The sequence below is a fragment of the Danaus plexippus genome, chromosome 5, assembly GCF_018135715.1.
Source record: "Danaus plexippus chromosome 5, MEX_DaPlex, whole genome shotgun sequence".
Taxonomy (NCBI): domain Eukaryota; kingdom Metazoa; phylum Arthropoda; class Insecta; order Lepidoptera; family Nymphalidae; genus Danaus; species Danaus plexippus.
The window spans coordinates 6,161,351-6,175,857 of NC_083539.1; the positions used below are offsets into that span (position 1 = coordinate 6,161,351).

Genomic DNA, 14,507 nt, shown 5'->3' on the forward strand with positions numbered 1-14,507 from the left:
TAATTTATAAAATATTATTATATGCAACATTTTTCCTCTCTACTTCCATTAAATGAACACGTCATCCCATTTGTGCGATGTCAAAAGTGTTTGTACATTTCATATTGTCGGACGACGACATAAGCCTGCGTCTTGAGATATTTCTGAACGCATTGACGCTTTTTAGTCGAATGACATTTCCTTCGTGTTCATTACAATCGAACGGTTGAACGTGCTTGAAATGGATCGGAAAATGTTTGGATGTATGAATTATTTTTTGTCGCGACGCCTCTGTACCGCAGACTTTTATTTGCCAATGAATCAACACCCTACTGATATATAGCCGTTGTCGCATGTTCTCTATTACGTTTTTTGTGAGTATCTACATTAATTTTTTTTTTCGATGCCGTAAATTGCTAGCGCTTCTGTTGACAGAATAAAATTTTCATGTTTATAGATAGCAGAATCAAGATTTTTTTTTTTAACAAATACACGAAGAACTTTAATAGGCAGCCAGTTTTGATTCATATTAGGTATATAGAATACATAGTAACGACTAGAAGATTTTTAAAGTCGACATATGATAAAATCCCACACATTGTGAGCAATTATCTTTTTGCGTAACAATTTATCCAAATGTTTTACTAAATAAAGATACAACAATTGTTGTGAAAAAAGTTTTGAAGGTCGTTAAACATTAAAAAATCTAACACGTGTTGTATGTAGTACATTAAAACTTTCCCAACTTCGTAGAGTTCGGCCTCTGACACGGTATCCGCATTAAACCCGAAAACATAAAATTACCTAATATTTACGGTGTGCTGAATATGAAACATGTTGTATCAACTGTCACAGGATAGAACATGTTCATTTTCATACACTCCCTAATATGATATTAATGTATATATAGTATATTTTTCATGATATCTCTAAACACCATAACATATCTCAAACGTATAAAAGTTAATCTATATTGATCCTTAAGTTATACGGCGTAATTCATGTGGTCTTAAAACAGTGTCTAACATACACATGGTGTAGACACATAGTTGTAGAAAGCAATAATTTATCCCTCCTCATCCCAACTATTCCCTTGGCTCAACCATATATCTACGTATCTAACATTGCCAAATAAATTAATCGCTGGAAGGGCCTTGCGCATAATTTACATTACACTTTCACTAGCGAAAGCGATGATATATTTGTTTATTTTTGTATCTGTCGCCCGCATGTTACAAAGAATTTTCATAGTTGGAGTATTTTAAACAATATAACGATGGATTACACTTATGTGAGCATAATATATATATTAGTGATAAACTTACAACATTCACACGACATTTTTATATAATATAATTTAACTTTCCTCAAGAAAGTCTTATTTATAAGTACATTTCCAACTACGACCATGAACTGAAAATCTAAAGTGCCGTATCCCAGTAAATGTATTCCGTAAAGCTACCAAATATGAAAGTTAGTCGCGAACAGCACGCGCGCAGGACAATATATCAAGTTTTGATTCGGCCGCGCAATAAACATATATATATCAATACAAAGCACACGGTGGCGAAATTTTAGTATACCATGCCTAATATATACATTTATTAATAAAGTCTTTATAAAGTTTTTCATTTGTTATTTTATTTAGAAGCCTGAGATTCAATAGATTGTGTATTAAAGATACAGTCGGAATCGACCTCTTGAAGAATTACGGACTTGTCCACGGACTTGTTTCTTTTTTAACCGTTATTTGAGCCGTAACAGTTTTACGTTACGTATTTGGTACAAGCGTCTTAAACATTCGTTTTATATATTAAAAACTCTGTCTTAAATTGCATCGTAAAGTTGTATAACCTGTGTGTTAAGTGAAGTGAAACTTGTCTATCGTTACAACCAACGCTACACTTATAGAGTCGACGTTCTAATTATTTTTTAAAGTAAAATTGTAAGGTACATATATATTTTTTTATGATACATGGTATACGATATTATAATAGTATATATAATAAATGAATAGAAGTACAGTAACGTAACACTAAGCCACATATAATTCCATAGCATGTAAGTTGTGCGCGCAAGTGTACTCACCGCTACACGTTTTGTTTTAAACTTGATTAATCCTCCATAGCTTGTACCACGTTGATTAGTCCGTTGTTGTTGTCTACTGAAATTTCTTTATTACTTTACGTTCTTGTATGAAATTGGATTTCGTTTGTATAAAAATAATATGAATGAAGTAAAAATAAAGACCCAAATAATGTTTTAGTATAAATAAATTTGTTCAAACATATTTAACAACCCAAGAAAAATTCAATAATATTTTCTAAAATAGACAAAATAAACCGATGCATTAATTAATTCTTACGTGATTAAAGACAGTATTATTAATAACAATAAATTTGTTTTTAAGTAACAACTATATAATTTTAAAATAATAACAGGTGTTTTTAAATAAGAATAGATTAAAGAATAAGATTTTTTTTTAATAAATCTAAATTATCTAGATTCAGATAAAATTATTTAAAAAATACATATATTAAAACTTCACTTTGAATAAATTTGAACATCGCTATTATAGTTTGTCCCAAAATGGCTGTAATATAATAGGTACTAAAAGAAAAAACGAATTTAATATCGTTTAAATTAAACGCTCATGACTTTAGAAATTAAGATGAGAACTGTATATTTATCTCTGGCTCGTAGTTATCTGAACACGAATTATTTGACTGTCACATAATTTCAAAGGTAATTTTGCTATGCACGGTATTAAAATTTTATATTAAATAAATACGAATTAAAAAAGTGCATGTCAAAGTCTAGTGAAGCCACCCGGCATGGCACGTCAAAGGCGCCTTATCTCGCGAATTACAATAATTAGAGGTGTGGGGGTAATTAATATTAATTAAAATCACCTTTTAGCTCGCTACACTGAATGCGTATCACAGTTAATAAATTTACTCCGCACATCGGACGGCCACTGGTTACACTGCACTGATAAAGACAAACTGACAGCTTGCTTTACAGCATATTTATACGATATTGAACTCTATAACGATACGTTACAGTACATTTTAATTTGATGTATATGAAACAAAAAGTATGAATGTGAGAATACTTGCTTTAAAAACTTCAAGGCTTTAGTTTTAATGTTTGCAAAGGCTAGATTAAGTAAATAGCTTTTGTCACGTGTCAAGAAGTACTTTAACATAGCAATCGAAGTCTGAACGTCGAGATAAAACTATCAATACGATAAGGAAACATCTTTTATATTCATTATGATATGTATTATGTTATTTATGTTGTGTGTAAAGGTATTATTAAAATGAATAATATCATTCTATTATATTTTTTTCACTATTGGGACTATGAAATACAGTGTCTGTCTACACTTTGAAGTTTTTTAATTATTTTATCATCTTACTTATATATTTATTTATGGTTATATATATATATATATTTAATCATTTAATGAATACTAAGACCGGATTTAATTTTCAAACAAACTTAAGTTAGAATTTATTTTAAAAACTAGATTAAAACTCATTACTTGAAATACTATACTATACTAATAATTAAACACTTATTATCTTTGCTAATCCAAAAATAAATAAATTTATACAATTAGTGAATTGGTTGATTCATCATTGAATCTATTTTATAACATCAATTAATATTTTGCTCAAGGTTGAATGAATCAATTTTTACATGGAAACAGTGTCTAAAATTAAATAGGCATATGGAAATGTATAGAACGGTAAAGTTATATTCAGGCGCAGACCTATTTAAAATGGTTTCGTTTTATGAAAATTAAATTGGTGGTCCCTTTGTACGTATGCAAATGATGTATCGGGGATAGAACATGCTTCTGATATCACAAGCCAGCCGTCAATATTTGAATTTGTGTATTGGTCTAATACTAAATAGTATTATTTCATCGATTTTATATATAACCATTATTTTATCTATATATAAAAGCCGGTGAATTTTATATTGTGTGCTGAAATTTTTAAACGAAAAATCTATCTGCGATATATTTAGCCAACATCCATCTCGAATATAATCGACGTACGGTATTACAGAACTAATCCCCCAAAAGCCACTAAGATTCATAGATAACATGAATTTACCATTACACATACCTACCTAATTCAACATTCCTCTGTAGCGCTATTTTTTTATAATACGAAATATACAGAATTTATAAATAAAAATAACACTTATACAATGTTGGTTTGATGACCACATAAGTGTTACGTCAATCAGCTTTGCTTCAACAATTTTTCCAATGAGATCCACATCATATATTATGATATACAAACATAAAGTACGTAACATCAACTTCATATATGACGCAAGTAATGCAACCTTAAAAATGTAAAATGTAACACTTTTGCTCTACATATTTTTAGGTTTCTTGTGGATCTAATAATTTTTTGACTTTATTATTAGTGCTATTATCTAATTACTCCATTAATTCTATGATTAACATATTCAATTTTGGAAGAATTAATTGAATGCAACTGGGTAATTTTTCTTTAAATTTATCGATAAGCTAAATTCCATTTGTTTCGAACAACAGAGTCATTAGGGTTTATTGAAAATTTCAGTTTATTTTTAGTTAGAATATAATTATAATTCATTACTTATATGTAATATATTTGTTGGTATTATTATGTGGAAATAAAATTATAGTCTTTTATTTTGATTTTCAAAAAATCTTTATGTTTCTATAATATTATTCATATTAAATCCATTTGCATTTATGGCCCAAAACTTTTTCACAAAACTCGTTCGGCTAAAAAAGTTATCGTCACTGTAAATAAACATATTTCCTTTTACAATATTCCTGAGTTGATTGAACTGAAAGTAGGTAAATGATCGAAGAGGTAAATTGAGGAAGTCACTTATCAGCCTAGTTGACAAATCTGTGATGAGATCTGCGAGTCGCGATAGCCCATATAAGCAGTTACTCTGATGGCATTCCATGGATTGAGACGGATTCTTAGCGTGAATACAATATTTGCAAATGTTCCTGAGGTTCCTTTTGTTACTCTAACTTTTACTATCAGATTTTCTTTAGTAAGTTTGGCTTGTCCCTTTTTACATAAAGGTTATATTTTATTGATTATTTACAGGTTACAACTACTTGGCACGTATATGGTTACATTTCACATTGTCAATTTAAAGATCTTAACTCGATCTTAAGTATCGTATTAATGATATAAGTATTTATGCGAAAACAATATGAACAGTAATTACAAAGGGATATTTGCCTTACTGAATTAATCAAGATAAGTTTATGTTATCTGGTAACAGATTGGTTAGATTATAATTTTGGTAGAGAAGAGTGATAAAGTTATAGGGACAAACTTTTAGGTAGGAATAAATAACGAAACTGCCGTCTCAATAAGATGAATAAAGCTAATTAATAACCCCTTCAAAACAAATTTTCAATGATAATTTCTTGATACATATGTAACAATGTAGGTTTAGTTGTATTCACTACATAAACCGCGACAGACAATGAGGAATCAAAAACTTTTATACACTACCCCAGATATTCTTAACCCCTCAACCCTTTCTATTCGCCTCATAAAGTTAGCGAAATGTGCAAAAATACGAACATAATGCCATTTGCATAATGTTTTAGCTTTGTTTTTTCATAGAGTCGGTTTTCAATGTCACCGCAGACTGAGGGTGTGAAAACATCTATAATAGGGTGCAGAGTGTATTAAAAATTGTTTCGCGCACTTATTTTACATCTTGGTGTTGGTTGTCTTCAACAATGAATATTTGAAGGGTTGGTGTAGACGTCTTTTGTGAAATAGTACTTTGTCACATCAGTGTTTATTTGTTGACATGTCACTGCTTCAATTTTTCAGATCATTTGATGGCCTCAATTCTCATAACTGTAATTGTAAATAATTACAATTTATTATTTATAATTATGAATCCTGTTCTCTTTGAAACGTATCACTAACGAGGAATGTTTTGTCGTGTCTCGTAATATGCAATAGAACATCCGTATATGCCAAAGATCAAGGATTCTTAGATCGAAAACTAATTAAAGCTAGTTTTCAAACTGATTTATTGTCTGTTGGTATTGATAATGGGATTAATAATTAGTGATTAAAATAACATAGGTTAACCCTGTTAGTCGCCAGTTAGGCAAAAAGCGCAGTGACCTTACAGAAAGCGAAAGTGAGCGAAACGAGGAAGGCGACAGCGCCTAGAAAATTAATAGGTCGTGATGTTTTGCACGTGAATAGAATTAAATGCCACCGTTCAGTTAGATGGACGTTCGTTATTTATACGAATTTAATCCCTAATTCCTTGGTAATAGAACTTATAATAAAAGTTCATCCAAAGAAGACAAAAGTAAATCTAAAGTAAAAGTGTTAATTGTAGTAACGTAACTTCGATGTATTTATATGTAATATGAGAATATATTTGGAACGTTTAATTGCTAGAAAAAATAAAAAAGTCAATCCTAATAATCGATAACTGGATCGTGATAACATCTTACTTTTATAATAAATACATATTTGTTGCAATAGAGAATACAACAACCTCATGACTTGCAGATTTTCCAAGGAAAATCAAGATTCAGTCACCCCTGAGTAGACTTGAAGTCTATTCGACCGGATGTAGTAGTCATTCCGGCAATAACAGTTCCGCTACCAACACTCGACTAGCTTCCGTCGACGACGAAACGGCTTCCTCCCTATTGTTTATGCCTTAAATAACGTCATATATCTATATTTTTATCGATTTTACAGTATTTTCTATACCATTCAAACTGCCGCAGATTATTCTAAAGCTTCTAGATTTTCATTCATATGTATAAAATGTTACTTTCTTGTTATAAAATTCTTCAATATATATTAGAATAATTTCTTCAGTTAGTGTGTTGTTATGACAACTTTGATCTCATGACCGTATTAAAAATAATAACTCATAAAAATGTATATGACTTAAAGATAGTCTGAATATAAAGTTTCAAACATCACAGACATTTCGTATACGCGTGAGCTGTTCCTTAAAGGGCTTAAAGTAATTAAATGAAAATTTCTGTCACCATATACAGAAATTGTTTTCATCACATTCCTATGAATTTTCTATATAATTCATTTGAATATAATTACACTTACTGCTTTCCTTAAATAATATAAGTAGAAGTCCTACAGCTGCTTTAAATAACTGTGGTATTATCATTGTACATATTTATCAACCAACTTATAGTATCTATATAGCCTTAATGTCGGTTCAGACGTATTTTATTTCCTCTTACCATTTGTTAGATGGCAATGATATAATTAATTGCTGTTAGAATATGGAAATGATGGCGCCTGCTGCAGCGAAAGGGCCAAGTGTTTTTAATCTAGTACAAAATTAATAAAGATTCCGTTATTTAATTTTGTGAGAGTTGTGGCATTTTGAATATTCCCGTTTCAGCGTACAATTTTATTATAACGTTTAATCCGCTTTCATTTCGCATGTGTACGAATAAATCAAGTGTTTGTTTTTACATACCTAAGGTTGAATCATGTGATTTACGAGACCCGTTTAAGCTCTTTCGAGTACATATGAATTATATTCAAAGTCGAATGTAACGGTAGGTTCAGCGGCGATCGATACGTAATATAGCACCCCATAAAGGAATACTTTTACATACAGCCCCCTAGAAAACCAATAAGAACAATAATAAATAACTCTTATCATATTTCGAGTATGCTCCTGGTCGCATCGCGAGAGATCCAAAGCAATATATCACTTGGAATTTACGAGGCAAGATACGACAGGAAAATTGCAAGAATGGTGGCACAATCTATCTTAGTTGGGTTGCTTAGGGAGGCTGGGGTAGCTCAGGCGATGTGGGCAGGGTGAGGCCGGAGGGGAAACTTCGAGAGTTATTAGTCCAAGCATCTGTTGTTGAGCGGGGGCGTGATGAAACTGCTCGGGTACAAGCTAACAAATCTAATTGCTCAGTAGGCGCCCGTGTATAGTCCTGGCTGACAAATGGCCCCTCATGTGGCAGCGCGGTACACGGCAGCAATTTGTTAAACGTACAGGTCACTGTGGTATTTAAGATTTAGTATAAAACATCATTATATATGTAATAGAAAAAAAACGTGGTCCTTATAAACAAAGAATTTAACATTTGTTGGTCACAATTTCTTGCGATCCAAATAGTGAAATTAATATCATAAGCTGAAATTTACCTAGTTTCATGCGATAAGGAATGTTTTCATATCAAAGCTCTGTCTGACGTAAGATAACGAAATATGAAAAGTTTAGTTCTACCGTGTACCTACCTCGTACAATCTTTTTATGCTTATCTTTCTGTGATTTATGGTTTGTTCGGCGTCCAACAACGGGAAAGAAAGGAGGTATACAAAAGTAATTTATTTTTTACGTTTGTTTTTCTTGTCTTTCCATCCGTGCGTGTACTGGTCGGGCAAACATGTTTTTGAAGTTGGCATTTTTGAGTTGTCGCGCATGATTTATAAGTGACCGTGAGTGTGGGCGGCGCTTAACGCGATCAGAATTTCGGGTTACACATTACATAAATCACTGTAGGTAAATAAATCATGTATTAACCGTCAATTCTTTATTCGAGCAAAGAAGAAACTTAATCACAGAAACTTGAAATTATATAGGTGTTTACGGTTCTAGGAGCAAAGTTTTTAAAATCTAGATCTTAAATATTACGCCAAAAAAATAAATCGGTTTTTAACTTTTTTACAACATGTTAATTCAAACAAATAATCCCTACTCTGAACAAAATAATAATTCCACTTTGAAATGCATTAAAATCATTGTTACGTCGATGAATGAAAAATAATTTCCAAAACTTATTATTATTTTTTGTTTCAGGTACGTAAATCATGAATCCAGCACCATGCATGTAAAGAATGTCGAAATAAAGAGATTAATAATATCACATATGCTTAGGTAAAACTATAATAACCACGAAGTATAGTGTATGTATACTACATATTGTGTACACAAAGTATATTCAAACTATAATATGTAAAAGTGGCAAAACAAATATAGACTTTATATTTATATATAGGTAATAGGCTCTTTAAATATGCCTAAAGTTAAATCAGGAAAAAAAATAGTTAAAGTCACGAGTAAAGCAAATAATGGATATATCAAAAAACAGGCCGCGGGCCATGTTTGCAAAAGTGCATGCATTATGAAGATTGCAAATCTAGCTGAGCCAAGCAGCTTTACTAACAGTCGTTGCCAAAAATCACACGATAAATAATACAGAACTAAGCTGCATGCATTATAGCTGTACCTTATCTTAGCGAATTTGAAGCCAAGAATTGTCCATTAAATATGCATTAAAATTACCTGTCCCGGAGGAAAAATAAGATTTATTTGACGCCTACCGCTAATATTATGAATAAAATATAGTGTATTTATATGTAGGGATATGAATAAAACTAAGATTATAATTTATCGAAAGGACATAGTAATTAGTTATTCCGCACTCGTAGACCACGGTACAACCTCCTCAATTAGATGCGTCGCGATTAATGTGATATAAGAGGGATTTCCAACAAATACCCAGCTTTATATACCTAGGTTTTTCACAGATTAGCTATGGATATTTGATGCAGCAGCGCGTTTTTAATACCAAATAGAATTGAGAGATCTGTATACGTCACAATTCTCTAGATCTATATGTTGCGTAATGTTCAAATGGCGTGTTAAACAACAAATATGTTTCCAAAGTTGTCAAGCAAGTCATGTATGATACTAGTGTCGTGTCATACACCGGACGTGCTTCTCAAAGTGCCAACTTCAACCATTGTCAATATCATTTGAAGTTGTCACTGCCAAGATAGCCTGCTCTGTTTTCATGTCTTTCACTTTAGTTTGTGAGATATTTATGTTTTGCTTAATAATGGTTTATTTTGTTTCTCAAGTGAAACAAGCAAATTGAAAAGCAAAGTGAAAATTTTCAAACATTTTCATATGGCTCACAATTTTCTTCCGGAATATTGCGTTTTATTACTGAGGATATATATAAATATATATATGTTATATTTATTAATTTGTATTTAAACTATAAATAGTCGGCTAACTCCGGCGCTCTGCCAATATTCAATTGTTATTCAACAACGTTTCCTCGCAAGCATACATCGAATACTCAATGTGAGGAATTTTCGCACACTACATACTCAACGAATTATTAACTAGTTTTTATTATACTATTGCACTTTTCATAGTAAGAGTATTATCTTAATATTATAGCACACTAAAGTAATACTAACGAAGATGTGTACACAAACATCACTATAAAATTATATCAAGCACTTGGCTTCAAAAAAATTCGTAAGATCTGATTTTATTTGTTATATTTTTGTTAAATACTTTTATATTGTAATTCTATTGTATACTATAAGTAAACTTATAAACTATGGGTAAATCTACTTTATGAGTAATCTTATGTACAATCTAATATCGATTTTCCTGATGTATGAATATCAAAATAATACAATGAAATAAATTTCTATAAAAACAATTTAATAATTGAAACATCACGTCAATTTATATTTTTAAGATTATTTTTCCTTAGCATATCACTTAAAATTATTCGTACGATTACCGCCTCTCTTGTTACATAGTGTCGCCGCTTACCGTTCTGTTTATCAAAATACCAGCAGCTGAGTATTGAAACTATTCAATATTTCAATAATTATTTTATTCCAACCAACAGATTTTTATATATCTTTAACACAAATATCATGTAGTCAAATTCTCTTAGAGGTTAAATAAAATAGTTATTACGTCAGTGATATAGTAACAGCTAGTATAACGTCCGTTCCACAGTGAACTGTTTCGGCGAACAATAGACATCATAAACTATCTAAAATTTCAAACACATTTATTGCGCGCTTTTAGTTACAAGTATATTCAAAAATATGTCAAGAAGATATGAACTAATGATCAGTAGTAACGATGTCTCTAGTCAGCTTAATCGTTGGGCGTAAAATTATATTGGATCCCATGAATAAATTCAATGACGAATTAATAAAAAACCTTTTGTTTAATTTATAAACATTGTGTACAATCGCGTTCAGTAACGGTTACGTAAAACGGTTAAATATTTTATTCTATTGATAAATTTATTCTAGGCACACTGTAATCTAGAGGCAAGTCACAGGCTGTCCTCCTATTAGCTTTGGATTTCAAGTAGCCATGAGTTGTCTCTGGCCCTTCCTGCGTTCAACACATGAATGAGAGCGCTATCGCTTACGGACAAACTGACAGATGCATTCGTTCTCATGTAGGTTAGAAAACACAAGTGGCGACAGTGTCACATGGCATACACTTGAATAGCTACATCTTGATACAGAGTACATGATCGGATGCATTAATACAATATATCATACACCGTATCAGAGTTTTTAAATTACATTCGTGACTTTCCAGTTGTGTTCGTTGAAAGCTTACGGCGATCTTTTATTTAAAGTGAGGCGAGAGTCATAAATCATTATCTGTCTTTCAATACGATTGTTCGATTATGTTTTAAAGAATAAATCGTTACAGAATAAGGACCTAATGCGATCGCTGTCGTCAATAGCTATGAACATGCCACTTAAATTATTAGCGTGAATTTAATGTAGTGTAAAAAAGTTGACACGTTTTAATTCCGCAATGAGTAAGAAAGCGCATATTTTGAAGCGTTAATTATAGTAAGGACAAAAAAACCTAATTAATCTCATTTGTTTTCCTGCTGTTATTAACATTGGAATTATGTTGAACTGGTTGGAAGTAAAATAAGAAGTTGATTTTAAACAGCCGCGTCCGAAAATCAGATTCAGCGAAGTGCAAAGCCAGACACGAAAACAATCCCTTATTAATGTAACGTCAGCAAAACATTGTTTGAATCGAATATATGATAACGTCAGATTTTTGCATTGTATGTATGAGTTGAATTCATTAAAATACTGATTTATAAGAGAATTTTTGCTTTCTGGTTTTGTAACTTGTAATGTCTAATATAATTTAATTCATGTTACGAGTCTGTATTCCATTCCATTCATTCAATTCCATTTTTATTTTATTTTATCAAAGTCCGATTCTCAAAGAGTGTTTAATTATTGTTGTACCGAGTTCAGATTTAATGTCTTCATCAATAACTGATAATTTATGTACTGCACGATCGGTACAAGACAAAATTGAGGCCGCCGCACCCCTTTAAATCAGTGCAGAATTATAAAGCCATTGCAACACCGCAGGCTCTGTTCTCTGAGTTATTAAGAAAGTTATATCTCAATGAAGTTATTCGACGTACCGTCCCGTATTTACGTATGTAAAATTTCCTACCGTGTAAGCCTCAATATTATGATCGATAGCCTAACTTGTTACCGAACGGATTTGAAGTATTTTAAAACTAAATAACAGGAAAATATTTCGCATAAAAACAACTTCACCCGCTATACTTCATTCATGAGAGTTTAGTCAAAACAAATCCAACTAAAAGCAACACACAACTAACAAATACATCGACGCCTTCAATTTGGTGGAAATTATTGTCAATCGTCACCACCGATATAGTTTCCATAACATATATAAAACACATAATCTTCACCAACATAAAAACAGATGTATTCAATCTAATATATTACATACACGCAATATAGGGACGCGTATGATTAACCATACGTCTATGCTTCTTGTTTACAAGATATAGACGCGGACCACTAAAGACTCGGTGGCTATTTTAAACGAGCTCTTTTAATAGTTTTAAAAAAGGCCGTTTAGATTAGAGCCGCGTTCGAGGGTTAGTGGCTTATTGGTATTTGAAATATTAGGTGGGAGGAATGGCACTCTGGAAGTATTAATAGCTCTTTATAGACTCGGCTTTAAGTTTAACATTATCTAATACCGCTTTATTAATAACGTATATTTTTATGGTGAGATTTATTAAACGATTTTTCACGATTGAGGAGATAATTACAACATATTTTTATAAACAATTTGTTTAGAATAACTGTTTTTAATCGTTTATCGAACATCGAGTTAAATATATCATTATACTGTATGTAGGTAAAACCAGTTCTCCCAATGTCTTCATCGAGGTATGTACATATTCGATCGATAATACCGATCCATTTTAGATTGATGGTCTGACGATTCATTTTAAATAACAACATTCAGATTATATATGATATTAATTATCAATGTTTATAGTTACAAGAATGTTATATAATCGCTATTAAAGTCATGCTTAAAAAAATCGTTTTATAATGTTTATAATTCTAAGAAAAATATATTTAAGTTCATGCTCTTAGTATTATAATATATATATAATCGTAAAAGTAACTAAACAATAAGATATCCTTTATTTTGACTCTTATAATATAGGTACGTATTTAAAAAATACTTTCGATATCATGAAAAAAGGAAATAAAAAGCAAAGCATTTCTCTGAGGCGCAGTTTGTCATTTAACGCCCTTATCGATGCACTGCCAGATAGCTTCGTGTTTATGTCGCTTAAATTAAATTGCTTGTGTTGATTATAGTGGCACTTCTTTTTAATCAGAAATTTATAACCCACGAAATAAGGTCCCTCGGACGGATAATACATCTTTTTTTGATCGTTCTCTTGTATATAGAATTACATGTCTATCGTCGCGGAATAAAACACGACTCGGGACAATAAAAACCGCTGTAACGCCCACAGATCGCGTGTAAAATTATATTTAAAAAATCAACACAGAATACGAAATTATATAGAATTAAAACGTCTTCATTAGTCGTACGGCGATAGAGCATTGCTGAGCAATTTATTTCTGTATTCCCAGCAATTTGATTTGCTTGGATCCCGATTTGTGAAGGATGGGAGTGACCGACAATTTCTGTTGCCACTTGCAATTGCAATTTTCGAAGTCCACGACCAACGCCATAAAGTCGTTGTTTTCCGAGCTCTTCGGTGTAATTGAGGCTCGCGGCTTGGCGTAATTGTTAAATTACCTCTATTGAACGGTCACCTTTTGAGAAGATAATCGACCGCTATTAACTTTTTATTTTAATTTACTATAATTAATTATTTTTATACCATATTTATTACATAATTTTTAACTTGTTTATATAAACCTTAAATATAACTAGAATTGCAGAATATATAACAAAAAAAAAGTATTAATATCTATTCCAATTCGGAGTTTGAGGATAAAAAAATACCTCAATTTCCCACCGGCATTACATTTTTTTGAATATAATTGTACAACCTGCGTCCAGTATCGGTTTCCGTATGACAGAATGATTTATGTTTTAGGGCTAGTTAATTGTGTTCCTCTCTGAAAAAAAAAACTATAGGCATTATCTTCTAGCGGTCGACAGGTAACAAATCTTGCTTTTCAAATATTATTACTCATCGCCGTCGATTTTGGGAACGGACGAGCTACGAAAGCTATATCACCACCTACTCGGTATCCCGCGGTCTCGGTCCCCCAAAACTTCAAGCGGACGCGACAGACATCCATCTAACCGTCTCTTTCCAC

At 31.6% G+C, this 14,507-nt stretch overlaps 1 protein-coding gene across 3 annotated transcripts in view; it reads left to right on the plus strand.

Annotated features, from left to right (window-relative positions):
* The window catches only part of LOC116769106 (homeotic protein antennapedia-like), a 169,565-nt gene that overhangs the window by 75,867 nt on the left and 79,191 nt on the right, over positions 1 to 14,507 (plus strand). The window lies entirely within an intron of this gene.